The sequence below is a fragment of the Myxocyprinus asiaticus genome, chromosome 38, assembly GCF_019703515.2.
Source record: "Myxocyprinus asiaticus isolate MX2 ecotype Aquarium Trade chromosome 38, UBuf_Myxa_2, whole genome shotgun sequence".
NCBI classification, from domain to species: domain Eukaryota; kingdom Metazoa; phylum Chordata; class Actinopteri; order Cypriniformes; family Catostomidae; genus Myxocyprinus; species Myxocyprinus asiaticus.
The window spans coordinates 8,253,952-8,268,716 of NC_059381.1; the positions used below are offsets into that span (position 1 = coordinate 8,253,952).

Below are 14,765 nucleotides of genomic sequence, written 5' to 3' on the forward strand. Positions count from 1 at the left end.
TAAGAGTTGTTGGGTGTATTAGGTACATGTGAGCATTTTCCGGGTGAAATGTCCACAGAGGGATGCCAAAAAGCTAGTTGTTTTCAGCTGTACAGGCTGTAATACAGTGAAAAGGAATGCATATTTTATAAACTGTACCCACCAGCCCAAACCTAACCATCAGTGGAGTGAAAATGTACTTTCTGGTTTCAATGTGGGATGTGAAACCAGGTCTTCCATGCTACTGATGCGACACACTTCTGGTCACGCTACAAGAGAAGGTAAACCTGCTTGAGCAGATGGAAAAATGTCTTATGGGAGATGGCTCTTTTTAGTGAATCGGGATAATATGGCCGAACCTAGAGTACTGGAACTTCCGGAAACAAAATTCAGACTTCCCATGTGATCATGTTGCATGACCATGCTTGTGCCCCATGGACATCATGTCCATGTTAGTCCAAGTTCAAATACTGTAATTTTCATTTTAAAATGGCATAACACAAATATCATGTTTTAAATCAGCTCTAGTTCCAGATGGCAGCATTATGTAACACAAACACTTTGAGTGGAATGGAAGAGGGAATCTCCTCTGTTCACTCTCTCCCCAACCATCCATGGGCGGATATTAAGTCTTTTGTTGGGAAACAGTAACTTGCTGAAAGGTCTCAGGATGTGGTAAAGTTGATAAAAAAATCTCACCAGTGGCAGGTGTGCAGAGAATATGTATATTAGCAGACTAAGATGAGACTCATTTGGAGAGTCAGAGCAGAGTATTTAATATTCCTGTTTTACACACAACTCTTTTTTAAGCTCTTCATTACACACACGTCCGCAATCACTTCGAAAGCAGAAGAGGTTAATTTTCAATGGTAGGAGCATGATAATTATGCATATTGACAGATACAGTTTAACGGTTTGGGGTTTAACACTTAGTTAGCCCATGTAAAAACTAATAACAATCAGAACCAAGACTAACCTTTCGGGATAGGGCTGGGATGGTCACACCGAAGGGCATGGCACTGATCTGAAGTGCTTCAGAAGGCTTGCCAATGAGATGATTGACCACTCCAGAGAAGTACACATTAGTGTTGCTCTCATTCAGTGTTGAACAGCTGGCATGACCTGTCATGCATTTGACCCTGTCTGAGCATGATGAAAGCTCAATCTCAGAGATTAGAGGGAAACATCTGGAAATAGAAGGGGAGAGAAGTGAGCCTGTGTAAAAGACACTAAATATTTGGGAACAGTGGTACAAATGAAATAAATAAATAAATAAACAAACAAACAAAACAAAAAATGTCAGGATGCATCAAATAAATCATACACAAGGTAGCTAGGATGTAAGGACATGTCAAGTCTTCTGCTTCTTGTTCTTTCTCTTGTTGTTTTAACAGATGCTTTTCTTCCATACTGACTTACAGTACAATAACCGACGGGACACTCCCCCTAGGGCGACTTTTGTCAGGAGTCTTGCTTAAGGCCACAAATGAAAGGTGAACTCATTGACTGTGCCATTCACAGGACAATATTAAATCTGTGATTTTTGATTGCCAGTCCAAAGCCAAATGTGAGCTTACTGTGCTATATATATATATATATATATATATATATATATATATATATATATATATATATATATATATATATATATGAGGTCATTTGAAATAAACAAAACAATTGAACAATTCACTAAATTAAATTAAATAAAATACCAAAAATAGACATACTGTATATACATATATAATATATATTTAAAAAAATATGAGGTCATTTGAAATAAGCAAAAGAACTGAATAATTCATTAAATTAAATAATTAAAATAAAATACAAAAAATTACATAAAAACAAGAGAAATAAATACAAAATAAAAATCACACAAATTTGACAAATAATGGTTCAGTTAGCAGAATATGCGTTCTGCTAATTTAATGAATTTAAATATTCAATCATTATGTAGAAATTTTATCAAACATTTATGAAACATTAACTTCAACAGTTTCAAAATCTTATCCATTAGTCTGTAGCAATTACAATTAGCTTTCTATAAAAAACAATAGAAGTCTATGGTAAGTCCTTATTTAGACAGCTTAGTAAATGTTTGTGCATTTGTCAGTGCATGCATGCATGCACATGTGTCTGTGTGTGTATTATTGTATATAATTTGGAGACAGCTGTCTCTGAATTCTCTAGCAAGCCAAAAAAAAAAAAAAAAAAAGCCAAATGCATTCAGCAAATGGTAGTATCCTATCTAGAAAGCTTGCATGCATGTGTACATAGTGTTCACCGGTCATATGAAGAAACTACTGACCTTTATTTCATCAAAAAGGCAACTTCACTTATGACTTCACTTTATGACTTTATTTTACGACTTATGAATATGTTTTCAGAGCCCCTTCCATCTACCCATAGGCGAAATCATTGACCTTGTTTGATCTTTGATCCAAAACTTCCTTGTGTCTGATAGGGTTAAATGTTTTGGCATATGAGGTTGAGTCATGTCATGCCAGTTGATCATGAGCCATGGAAAAATTCTAAAGGTACAGTAAGTAAAAAATGTATAAGGTTTAGTTTTATAATAGGTGCTTTGGAGCGGTGCTTTGATCCTGCTGTAGGTAAAAATAACTATTTTTATTCATTAGGGCATTAAGGAAATCAAACTTGGAGTTTTGTGGCTTTTTGACCATGTCTATTAGCTTTGATGCCATCTATATAGTGTACTTAAAAACACTGACAAACTTCAGCAGATATATGTAATTTACAGTCTTTCTCTTACATGAAAATTGACCAGAAATACTGATGACTCATCCTGCACCACAGATATTTTATTAAATATAATGGACCATCTGCAAATGACTAGCAAGAAGCAAGTCATCTTTCATGGCTGTGATGTAACAAAAGCCTAATGGCTATTTCAAAACAAAGGAAATAAGTCAAGACAGGACAGAAAACTGCAATTGTCTAGACATTTCATGTGGTGTTTAAAGCAATAGTTGACCAAAAAAAAAAAAAACTTCTGCTATTATTTGCTTACACTCACATCGTTTCAAACCTGCATGCTGTTATTTAATCCATGGTACAAAAAGCAGAATTTTAAAGAATTTGCATGAAGCTATTTTCTGTTTGACAACAGTTCATTGTGCCTACATCTGACAAGCTCCCATGAGGACAAAAAGGCACCATAAAAGTCCATGTTACTTGTGCACTTTATTCTAAGTGTTCTGAAGACATACAGTGTGATAGCATCAAATATGGCACCATTGATGGCATTTGGTCACAAAACACACAAGAACCAATAGTGTTTGATGTCAAATGGCATCAACGTTTGTGGACTACATCCCTTTTGTAGTCCATATGACTTTTGTGCATATCAGAGCTTCAACAGAAGGGAAGATTAACAGAGAATAACCACTAAAATTTCAGTCTGTTCCTTACACAAAGCTATTGTACATCTTCTAAAGACTTGAAATATAGAGCATTAGTCATGCGGACTACTTTTACAGTGCTTTTTGGTGTTTTTTTGTCCTGGGACAACTATAATATCTGTCTGAATATGTATATCTGTCCAAGCTTAACAGATAGAAACTGTTGTTGTATTTAAAAGAGCGAGTGATGATTATCCATTTCTGTTCTATGAACACAAATAACAGTATGTGGTATGCGAAGTACATGAGGGTGAGTAAATAATGACAGAATTCTAATTTTTGGTTGAACTGCCCCTTTAATGCATTGAAACAGAAAATCTGATCACTGATCAAAGGCAATGGATGTCTTTGCTTTTCCTTCACTATTGACTTGCTGCTTTTCCACAAGGAATGTTTGTTGTGCAAAACTACGGTATATGGTAAGGATTGCACTGTGGTCCATCTAAATCCTACAAGCCCTCACCTGCCCCACAGCCCAAAAGACGTCCCTTTGCGTGACTCAGTCTTTCTTTCTGTTTCTCTCAGTGTCTCCATGTCTTTCTGACTCCCTCACTCTGAATCAAAGCACTGATAACATGGTTTTAACCTTGCCAAGGTGTTATGCAACAATATAGTCACAGCTGGGGCTCTTCTCATAACAACACTTTAACATAATTGTATGGTAACTGAATCCTGTACAAGTGTGAATTTAACAAAAGAAAGCATAGGCTATTAAGAACATTATAAGGTCATTTGAACCAAGCAAAACAAAACAAAACAAAACAAAACAAAAAACTAAACAAAACAAAAAACAAAACAAAACAAAAAACAAAAAACAAAAAAACAAAACAAAACAAAAAAACTAAACTAAACAAAAAAACTAAACAAAACAAAAACCAAAACAAAACAAAACAAAAAACAAAACAAAACAAAACAAAACAAAACAAAACAAAACAAAACAAAACAAACATCCAGTCATTGAATAAACATCATCATGCACTTGGGAACGAAAACTTGAGTAGTTCCAAAACGACAAAAAACAAAGAGAAGCAAAGCAAAATAAAAAACCAAAATTCAGTCATTGAATAAATATCATCATGCACTTGGGAACGAACATTTAAGTAGTTCCAAAACAACTAACCTTAACCCATTCCATATTTATGCTTATTGATATATTGAATTAAATATGAGTCGTCCACTAAGATAAACCCTCTGGCACAGGAGTCGAGCAATTTTCTAAAAGACTGGGCAAAGAACATCTTCCCTCTCAGTCAAACATATTGCACTTAATTTCAGTTTAAACTGACCCAATACCAGGAAATCACAGAAATATATCAGGTTAGATTTCATTGAAAGTTTACCTCTAGATGAGTTCATTTGATCATCCACGTTATAAATTTAATGACTCATGTCCAGAGGAGCTTGTTTATCATAGCTATTTTCACTGTTCATCTAACAATTCAATTTGCCTCATCTCTCATCCACATAAATCCCAACACAAATACACTCAACAGCAGACCTGTGTGACTCAAACCAATAATTCATTAGAGATGATGAAAATGATGCTATTTCCTTGGCCTAACATAAGCAATTTTGTAATTAATTATAATTACAAAAATGTTGCGCTATTTAAGAGATGACACATTTATGTAAATCTTCGTTGAATGTTGGATTACTTTTAGGAACTGGAATTATAGAAACAACAAAATGTTGTCAAGAGAAAAATTGAAAATTGATATGATAAAGCCTTGTCTGAAAGTTTAAGGTAATGGGCCTTACAACAGGATGGATGGATGAGTGGAATTACATACATTCTTGTAACTTTGTTAATGTATTAGGATTCGTATATCAGAATACTTTTGTGTGCTGTTAAAGGTTTTTAGTAATTCATAGAATTACTATAGATATGCATGTAACCAGTCACATGATTTCACAGCCCAGTTCACTGGGGTAAAAGAATATGGTAAGTCCTGTTAATTTGTTCAAATAATCACTGCATGGCGCATTCATGCTATACATTTCTATGGTGTAAAAGGTGAACATAATTTTACTTTGGAAAATGTTGGCATCAACAGATAAATCTGTGGAGAATAAGCAAAATAAACAAGCAGATAAGTGTGTATAAATAATTTGTTCATGTGTTGTTAACTCAAGTAAACATTGTATAACTCATAGAATTTAACAAGAGATCAGAGATTAAAGACAACACGGATCAATGAATTCATTTAAATAATTAATGACACCTAAAGGTTTAACTAGAGCTTTACAATACAGAGTTACTTAAATAACACAGTGATTTAACTGCACTGAAAATGTTCACACACACTTGATTTGTATTTAATTTATTCAGCTTATATGCATGGTATACATTTGTATAGCTCCTTTTCATTTAACTCCTTATACCTGTATATTGTATTGTTATGTAATATAGTTAATGCACAACTATCATTCAATTCAAATCTTTATTTTTAGACTCCAGACATTCATAATAATATGTGACCAAAGACCTTTGTTTGCCAATCCACCCACAATGAAAAATAAAACATTTATAGCTTTTGCTGGTTCTCATTCGTTTAGGAGTGTGTTGCTCAATGTAATTGATTCGCAGTACAGCCAGACAAATGCTAATCAATGATGCACTTTGTGTAAAAAACATTTGCATAACAGTTAGTGTGTTATAATTGACATATTATGCCAATAAGTACGGTACTGTAAACACTTCATCAGCATTCGTGAAGGGCAGACCCAGTTGCCCTAAAAAGTTTTGGACTCCAAAACCACACTTAAAAATGTAAAATGTCTATGCATTAGATAACAAAATATCAAACAAAGTACAACAATTTTGGGGGTCGTTGTATTTGAAATTTGGTTTGTTCAGACCTGAGAAATTGTCACTGAAATATTAAAAAGTAATTATGTAACCTGTTGTGGATGGAAATTTGTCATAGCGAAAATGCATTTGTCTCAGGTCTAGATGAAATTCTGCACATTTAAGACTGATTTGTATTGTGTGTCATCCTGACCTCTAATCTCATGTAGATTTAATATGTTTTAAACACAATGGCTTTTATGACATAACAGTATACAATTACCTCAGTCTGCACATAAATGCCACTAAAAATGTTACTATTGGCTGTTGGTCATTGAGTACAAGTGTTAAACCTGTAAAGAAACAGCAAGCACTCTCTTAAAAATAAAGGTTCTTTAATGGTTCTTATCTTATCTTATCAAGAACTATTTTGTGTGGTATAGGTTCTTCAGTGGTTTGGAGGATATTTGGAGATTAAAAAGATTCTTTGTTGAATTCTGGTTCTTCAGATTATTTTATTGGTTTATTGGTCCTTTAAAGCACTAGTGCATATGGTTTTTCTATAGAAGAATAAAAACAAAAAGTTTTTTGTGGAACTTTAAAGTGTTCTCTGGTAGCATCAAGACATATAAACTTTTAATTGAAACTTAACTGGAATATTTATTTTTAGAAGTGCGTGCTGTGAACAGATGCTGTGCAGTTTACTTTAATATGGGTATTATTAATGAACTTAATGGAATAACTCAATATTCTGGGTTCAATACAAGTTAAGATCAATCGACAGCATTTGTGGCATAATGCTGATTACCTCAAAAGTTAACTTCAACTCATCTCTCCTTTAAGCAAAAATCGAGGTTACAGTGAAGCATTTACAATGGAAGTGAATAGGGCCAATTTTTGGAGGGTTTAAACTTATAATTTTACAAAGCACTTCAGTTATTATAAATGTATATAACTTTACACAGAAACGGTTAGTAAGTGATTTTATCACACTAAAATCATATTAATACAAATATAGTTTATGCTATACTTTTGAAACAGTGAGGATTTTAACATTTACGGACTGGCCCCATTCACTTCCATTGTGCCTCACTGTAACCCAGATTTTAGATTTTTTTAAGAAAAGGAGGGAAATGTCCAAATTAATTTTTAATCAATATTATGACACAAATGCTTTTGATTGAGCTTAACGGGTAATGAACCCGGAAAATTCCTTTAATGATTGTGTTGATTCATTTGATTAGAATTATAGCCACAAGACTACTCACTTAAAGTGTGTTTGTTTAATATTGTTTATATCTTGAATAGAGTGTAGTTGAATATTTGGAAGAGGCCTACATTGTGGTAATGAACCAGAGCAGGATCCTCTTGGATCAAAAACGCAATCCCAATAAATTACATGCTCACTTTGGTATTTCATTTTTGTCTCTCCATTATTTGTGTACATGGGAAAATCTACAGTACAGTTACAGTATATTTTACTGAATGTTTTAATGTTAATATGGTTAGTTGCTAAATGCAACTAACCATATAATCGTGCATAGTTACAATTTTAAAAAGGTAGGGCAAAGCGTTCACCATATCTTCCGTTGCTGGTTGAATTTTGATTATTACTGTGTTTTCATAAATGTTATGTTATATAATACTTTACACTGATTAATTTTAATGGAATGTGCCCCAGGGTGCCCAAAACATGTGCAAGCCAGTTTGGTGGTGTTCTTCAGCATGTTATCTTCTCTTTTGTGCCTGATGAAGGTTTCGACACCTTCTGGGACATTGGTTCTGGTGGGTCGCAAACCCAAAATGGGCCGCAGGTCTGTTCTGATAGGGCCATGGACAGCAGGGAAAATAAAATGCTAAATGCAACTAACCATATAATCGTGCATAGTTACAATTTTAAAAAGGTAGGGCAAAGCGTTCACCATATCTTCCGTTGGTGCCATCATCATCATGTTACATAGAACACTGAGGTTGTTCCTAGAAATTTCTATACAGATGAATAGGTACTTAAAGGGATAGTCCACCCAAAATTTGAAAACCATTCTCTCACCTTCATGTTGTTCTAAACTGATTGGACTCTATTTCCTCTGTTCAGTGAAAAAGGAGATGTTAAGTAGAATGTTAGCCTCAGTCACCATTCACTTTCATTGCATCTTTTACAATAAAAATGAGTGGTGACTGAGGCTAACATTCTGCCTAATATCTCTTTTTGTTTTCCATGTAAGAAAGGCATACAGTATAGGTTTGGAACAACATGAGGGTTAGTAGATGATGACAGAATTTTCATTTTGAGTGAACTATCCCTTTAACTTATTTTTGTATGTCGTTTAAAGGTGCAATATGTAATATATATATACTGTACTAAAGCATAAAATTATCATAATATGTTATCAGAGATTTAGGAAACATGCTAAATTGAAATACTGGCTACTCTGAAAACAATGCTATAGCCAGTATATTCTACTTTGAAATGTCTGGCCGGAATTTCTGCTTGCGTTTTGGCCTGTATGATCCCACCCACTGCCCATATCCCAATAGTATTTCGACACCCCGGGTTGCCAGATTTTAAACAAGTTAGCGGGCAAACACAGCACGCTGCAGCCATGGAAGCCAGCAAAACATCTAGCTAACATTGACAGAGTTATAAAAAATCCACATGAGCTGGTTTATAATTTGCAAACAATAAAAACATTGCAAACGTATACATTAGCTGATCAACTTACAGTGTAAGGCTCGTCCGCTTGCCATTGTCAGTTTGCTTGTTCCTGTTGCGTGTCCTCAACCTGGCAACCTGCGTGAGTTTCGAGTCTTGGGAGGAGGGGGCGGGGAGACAACTCTCTCTAATAATTTGAATTTGGATTGCAGTACTCATTTTAAATGCTTGATGTCAATGTTACATATTGCTCCTTTAAGAATGAGGAGTATGATTTTAAAATAATTATGTTTATACATTTGCTAATTAATGGCTTCCTTAGATGACTGGTGTCTACAAATAGCATTACTTTATGGAAAACATCTCATTTAAACATGCAGTGACAGTGAAGAAAATTCCTTATTCATATGTTTACCCACTATTCCTATTAGCAACTATGAGTCATTCAAGTTTCAGCTTTAGTATGATATTTATGCAGGCTAAAACACATTTTATGCACAAGTAGGGATTTTGAGGTCAGCTCAAATGATCGTCTTTGGGTTTTCAGACATTCCACCTATTTTAAGCATGTCTGCTTCTTTCCATTTTGTCCAAAGAAATAATTTGCCAAATTTTGTTTTTCTGTTCCACACTGTGGTTTTGTCTGTTGTCATCCATTATATTTACCTGAGCATCCTTTTGTGAATTAGTCTGTAACCGGTGGTTTTAGCATTCTCTTGAGCTGTTCATTTTCCTGTCCATGTGAACCCTAAAGCAACAGGCACCCGGAGTCATTTGATGCATGCAGAGAAAATTACCCCACCAAATACTGCAGATAATATGATAATAACAGTGCAAGTGTGTGCTTGATTTTCCTTTTTAGTTGCATTAAGCAGAAGAGGGGTGAATAATCAGAAAAGTCTAGTATGTTGTCCCAATATCTAGGATCCTTGCTGCTGCTGCTGCTGTTGAAAAAAGAAAGAAAGAAAGAAAGAAAGAAAGAAAGAAAGAAAGAAACTAGGCAATTTATAAATGTTTTAGTCATCCTGGCTTTTACAGACTGGCCCAGATCAGGAGATTTTAAGCAAGCAAAACCTCCAATACCAAATGTTCATTTGGTCATGAGACCGTTCCATTTACATTTATTCATTTGGCAGACGCTTTTATCCAAAGCGACTACATCCGATTGTCTTTTTCCGTAAGCACCAGGAACACCATAAGGAAAAACAATGTCCCTGTGATAAGTCACAAACTCTCTTTCAAGGAGGAAGTGGGAGCCAGATAAACAATTCAACGTAAGTCTTTATTTTGATACACTTTTCAGCAATAAATGCACACACATAAGAACTTGGCTGCGTGCGACTCTCTCTCTCCCCTCCGGTGGTCTGGACTGCCCTTTTATCCCTCTCCAGCTCTCACTGCAACACAGAACAGCTGTTAGAGATAATTTCCCACAGGTGTCAATCCTTACCGTTCTTCCTCTCCTGGTCTCTCTCTCCACAGACGTCATTCGGCCATGCCCACATCACCACAGTCCCAGATAGGGGAAGTGCCACAGCATCCTAGTAATCCTTCAGTTTACTGCCTTCTCAATAAGACACACGGAGCAGCAAACAAAGTGCTTAAGAGCATGATGGTGAAGGCTTTATCTCAACAGGTTTTTACAATGTTTGAGCAAGAGCAGGGCTATATAACCCTGTGTTTGGATTGCAAGCACAAGCAGCTTAGAGTCACTCAGGATGGTCATAAATTTTTGCCAGGTCTGTCATTGCATCAGAACAGGTAGTCCGTATGGTCTATTTTGCTCGGCAGCAAATAAAAAGATATGTCCATCTTGCCCAATAAAAACTAGATTTAGACCTCAAATCAATCAATCAGTCAGTCAATCAGTCCATCCGTCCGTCTGTCCGCTTGATTTACATGGTACATAAAAGCAGATGTATAGCAATGGTATTGATCTTAAGATTTTATTTATACATATACATATCAATCAGTTACAATTTATATTAAGGTTGTATAGAGCTGTTCAGCAGTGATACCAATTTGTAGGCAAACCTGGAGTCATGGGTTCCCTCAGGATTTTTCTATGGGTTTTTATAATGGGGTTTTTGAACTTACATGAAAAATAAGGTCTGTGGTAAACATTACTTGACATTTTGTTCTACAACATAAATTATACACAGCCATACCCCAAACATAAATTTTGAAGCTGCCGTGTGTTTAAAAAAAAAAGAAGAATACGGCTTCAAAATTCACGTTTGAGATATGACTGTGTGTAATTTATGTTGTTGAACAAAACTCCCACATATCGTCATGTAATGTTTACCACGGACCTTATTTAACTCATAATTTCAAAATACCCATTATAAAAACCCATAGGAAAATCCAGAAGTAACCCATGGCAAATTCAGTTTCCGGGTCCGGGACTACAACCTGAACAGCTCTATTGGATGCAATAGTTAACAAACTAACAATGAACAATTTTTTCAGCATTTATTAATCTTGGTTAATGGCAATTTATACTATTGTTCATTGTAAGTTAGTGTTAGCTCATAAAACATTAACTAATTTATATGTACCGTATGCAACTTTTAAAGTTAAAAATATAGTAGTATATATGAAATAACATTAAACAAAGTTAATACATTTTGTAATATTGTTTGTTGTTAGTTTATGTTAAAGGAATAGTTCATACAAAAATGAAAATTCTCTCATCATTTACTCACCCTCATGCCATCCCAGATGTGAATGACTTTCTTTCTTCAGCTGAACACAAATGAAGATTTTTAGAAAATATCTCAGCTCTGTAGTTCCATATAATGCAAGTGAATGGTGGCCAGAACTTTGAAGGTCCAAAAAGCATATAATAGCAGCCTCACATTAATCCATAAGACTCCAGTGGTTAAATCCATGTCTTCAGAAGTGATATGATAGTTCTGTGTGAGAAACAGATCAATATTTAAGTCATTTTTTTACCAGAAATCTCCACTTTGGTGATTCGCATTCTTCATGCATATCGTCATCTACTGGGCAGGGAGGAGAATTTATAGTAAAAAAGGATAAGGATAAGCTCATTCAACATCATTTGTGGCATAGTGTTAATTACCACAAAAAATGTATTTCGACTCATCCCTCCTTTTCTTAAAAAAAAAAAAAAAAAAAAAAAAGCAAAAATCTGGGTTCCAGTGAGAGACTTACAATGGAAGTGAAAGGGACCAATCCGTAAACGTTAAAATACTCACTATTTTAAAAGTACGTACAGGCACAAGATGTAAACAATATGTGTATTAACATGATTTTAGTGTGATAATATCACTTTCTAACCTTTTCTGTGTAAAGTTATAAACAATTTTACAACTTCGTTGCCATGACGATGAAGTGTCAACAAACTCTAAAATCCTGAAACGACTGTAAAAATTATGATTTAAACAACTTTACAGCTCAAATAATACATGAGTTTTAACTTAAGAATTAATGTAAGTGCTTTTATAAAATTAAAAGCCTCACATTTGTGCCTTTAAACCCTCCAAAAATTGGCCCCATTCATTTCAGCTGTTAGTGCCTCACTGTAACCTTGATTTCTGCCTTTTTTTTTTTTTTTTTAAAAGGAGGGATGAGTTGAATTTATTAATTTTTTTGTGGTAATCAACATTATGCCACAAATGTTTAAATTCCTTTGTTCTGTGTCTCACCCACACCTATCATATCACTTCTGAAGACATAGATTTAACCACTGGAGTCGTATAGATTACTTTTATGCTGACTTTATGTGCTTTTTGGACCTTCAAAGTTCATGGCAACCATTGACTTGCATTGCATTGACCTACAAAGCTGAGATATTCTTTAAAAACCTTTGTTTGTGCTCTGCAGAAGAAAGAAAGTCATACACATCTGGGATGGCATGAGGCTGAGTGTGAATTTTCATTTTGGGGTAAACTATCCCTTTAACTATTGTGCTAACTAATATTAACAACCGTAGGCTACTTTACCAGCTTAATTCCACATTTCTGGCAATGTTTTATGATTCCAGACTTTTGACTTAAATGCAAAAAATTATAGATTCAATTCATTTCATTAAATAATCATCATGCGCGTTTGTTGCATTATATTATTTGCATTGAGTCGGTGTTTGGTTCGCTTTATTAGTTTCACAGGTATAAAACTGTCATTTGCAGGCAGCTCAGAACGTAACACACTGTGGACGTCTCAGATGAGATTAAACCGTGAGCTCAGAGTGGGAGGGATTTGTGGGAGGAGCCGAGCAGTCAAGCTCACGCCCACTCCCAGACAGACAAGTTAGACAGGAGATGCCCAACTGCCGGGGCATTTGACTTACCTGTGAGGCGTGGGAGCGCACGTCTCCTCAAGACATCTAAGCCTAACGAGCTATCGGTTACATAAGCAAAAGCGGAAATCAGTCAGTTCAATGAAGCATCCTGAAGGCACTGATCACTTGGAACGCTAAAGAGGGGATAATCGGATCTCATCATCGCCGTATGAATAAAAGGTAAGTGCGGAAATCTGACCCACGCATTACGCTGTCTCCCGCGCTTGCTTTTTCACACCGACCTTTGCGATGGTACTATTGCTTTTCTACCGGTTTTATACTTTGTTCAGATCTCGAATACATTGTTTTGAAAACAGAATAGAATTGACACAGCCATAAGAATGGTTGAATGCATGTAACGCATAATTAAAAATGTAGCCTATATGATGCAGGACAATTTATATTTTGTACCACGTTGTTTAAGACTGATTGATTTGACTGAACTGCAATTAATAAAAAATGTGAAATGTAATATAAATATAATATATATATATATATATATATATATATATATATATATATATATATATAAATTAAAAAAAATTAATAATAAAAGTACATGTATGCATCTTAACTATTAGTGCTACATTGATATATTAATACAAGCAAAACCCTGTTGTGCATTATGTGGTAACAACATGCAACTTATCTAGTTTGAAGTCAGTTTTTTTTATTGTGACTGAATTAAGTTTACTACATTTGGTTTTACACCAATAACAGTTATTTTTAAGGGTCAGAAGGGGAAGAAATGGCTCTTTGGATCTTACCCTGTTGATTTTTCATATTGTGTCCCTTTTGAAATAGTTTTAGTTGGCGTTCTGAAACACAAACTGTCACTTAAATGTCTTCAATCAGGGTGTGAAATATTGGTCATTACAGTGTTTACATACTGTGTATTTAAATAAGAATGTACAGAGTAAAATGAATGAACAATACATAGGCCTACTTAATATGTACAGTAATTGTGTGCTGCTAATAATTCATTATTATTACATGTAAAACAGGCACTAAAGCGTTACTGAATTATTTTGTTGTCAGTAGTTGGTCATCAAGTGGCCCTACTGCACCAGAGCAGGGCTTTAGAGCTTAATTATATTAGTGGATAGAAAGTGCTGATTATGTAATGAGCTTTCCCTTGGTCTAATTGAGGGCATGAAAGGGGCAGAATGGATATGAAGTCTTCAGTCCTCCAGTTTTAGGGGTGTGTCAACAGCTTAATAATAGGTGACTTATGTTTTCTGGTTCAGAGTTAAGTGTTGGAGATGACCTCATTTGAATGTAGTTGGGACAACAAATATTTTGTATTAATAATATTGATTGTAATATTGACAGTTTGATATGTTCTGTGGGGGGGGGGGGCATATTCCCCCGTACTGTCTTGAATATATATCCCTGCTTAAAGTACTTCAGATGTTTTAAAGAGGAACATAGAAGATTAACAAAATATCTGCTGGTTGCATTGTTTGTGATTAGTTTAGGTTGAGTTCATAAAAACTTCTACTCTTATGATTGTTAAGAGGCGATTATGACAAAACGTTCAAGTATCTTTAACAAAGGTTTACCACAGACCTTATTTTTCTAATAAATTGAAGAGAAAAAAATGTGTAGGAAATTCCT

At 34.8% G+C, this 14,765-nt stretch overlaps 1 protein-coding gene across 1 annotated transcript in view; it reads left to right on the forward strand.

The window, feature by feature from the left end:
• Window positions 1-13,158: 13,158 nt before the first annotated feature.
• Window positions 13,159-14,765, forward strand: part of prlra (prolactin receptor a) — a 36,405-nt gene continuing 34,798 nt past the window's right edge. The window contains exon 1 of the mRNA XM_051676835.1: window positions 13,159-13,328. The gene's annotated coding sequence lies outside the window, so the exon portion shown is untranslated. The remainder of the gene's footprint in view (window positions 13,329-14,765) is intronic.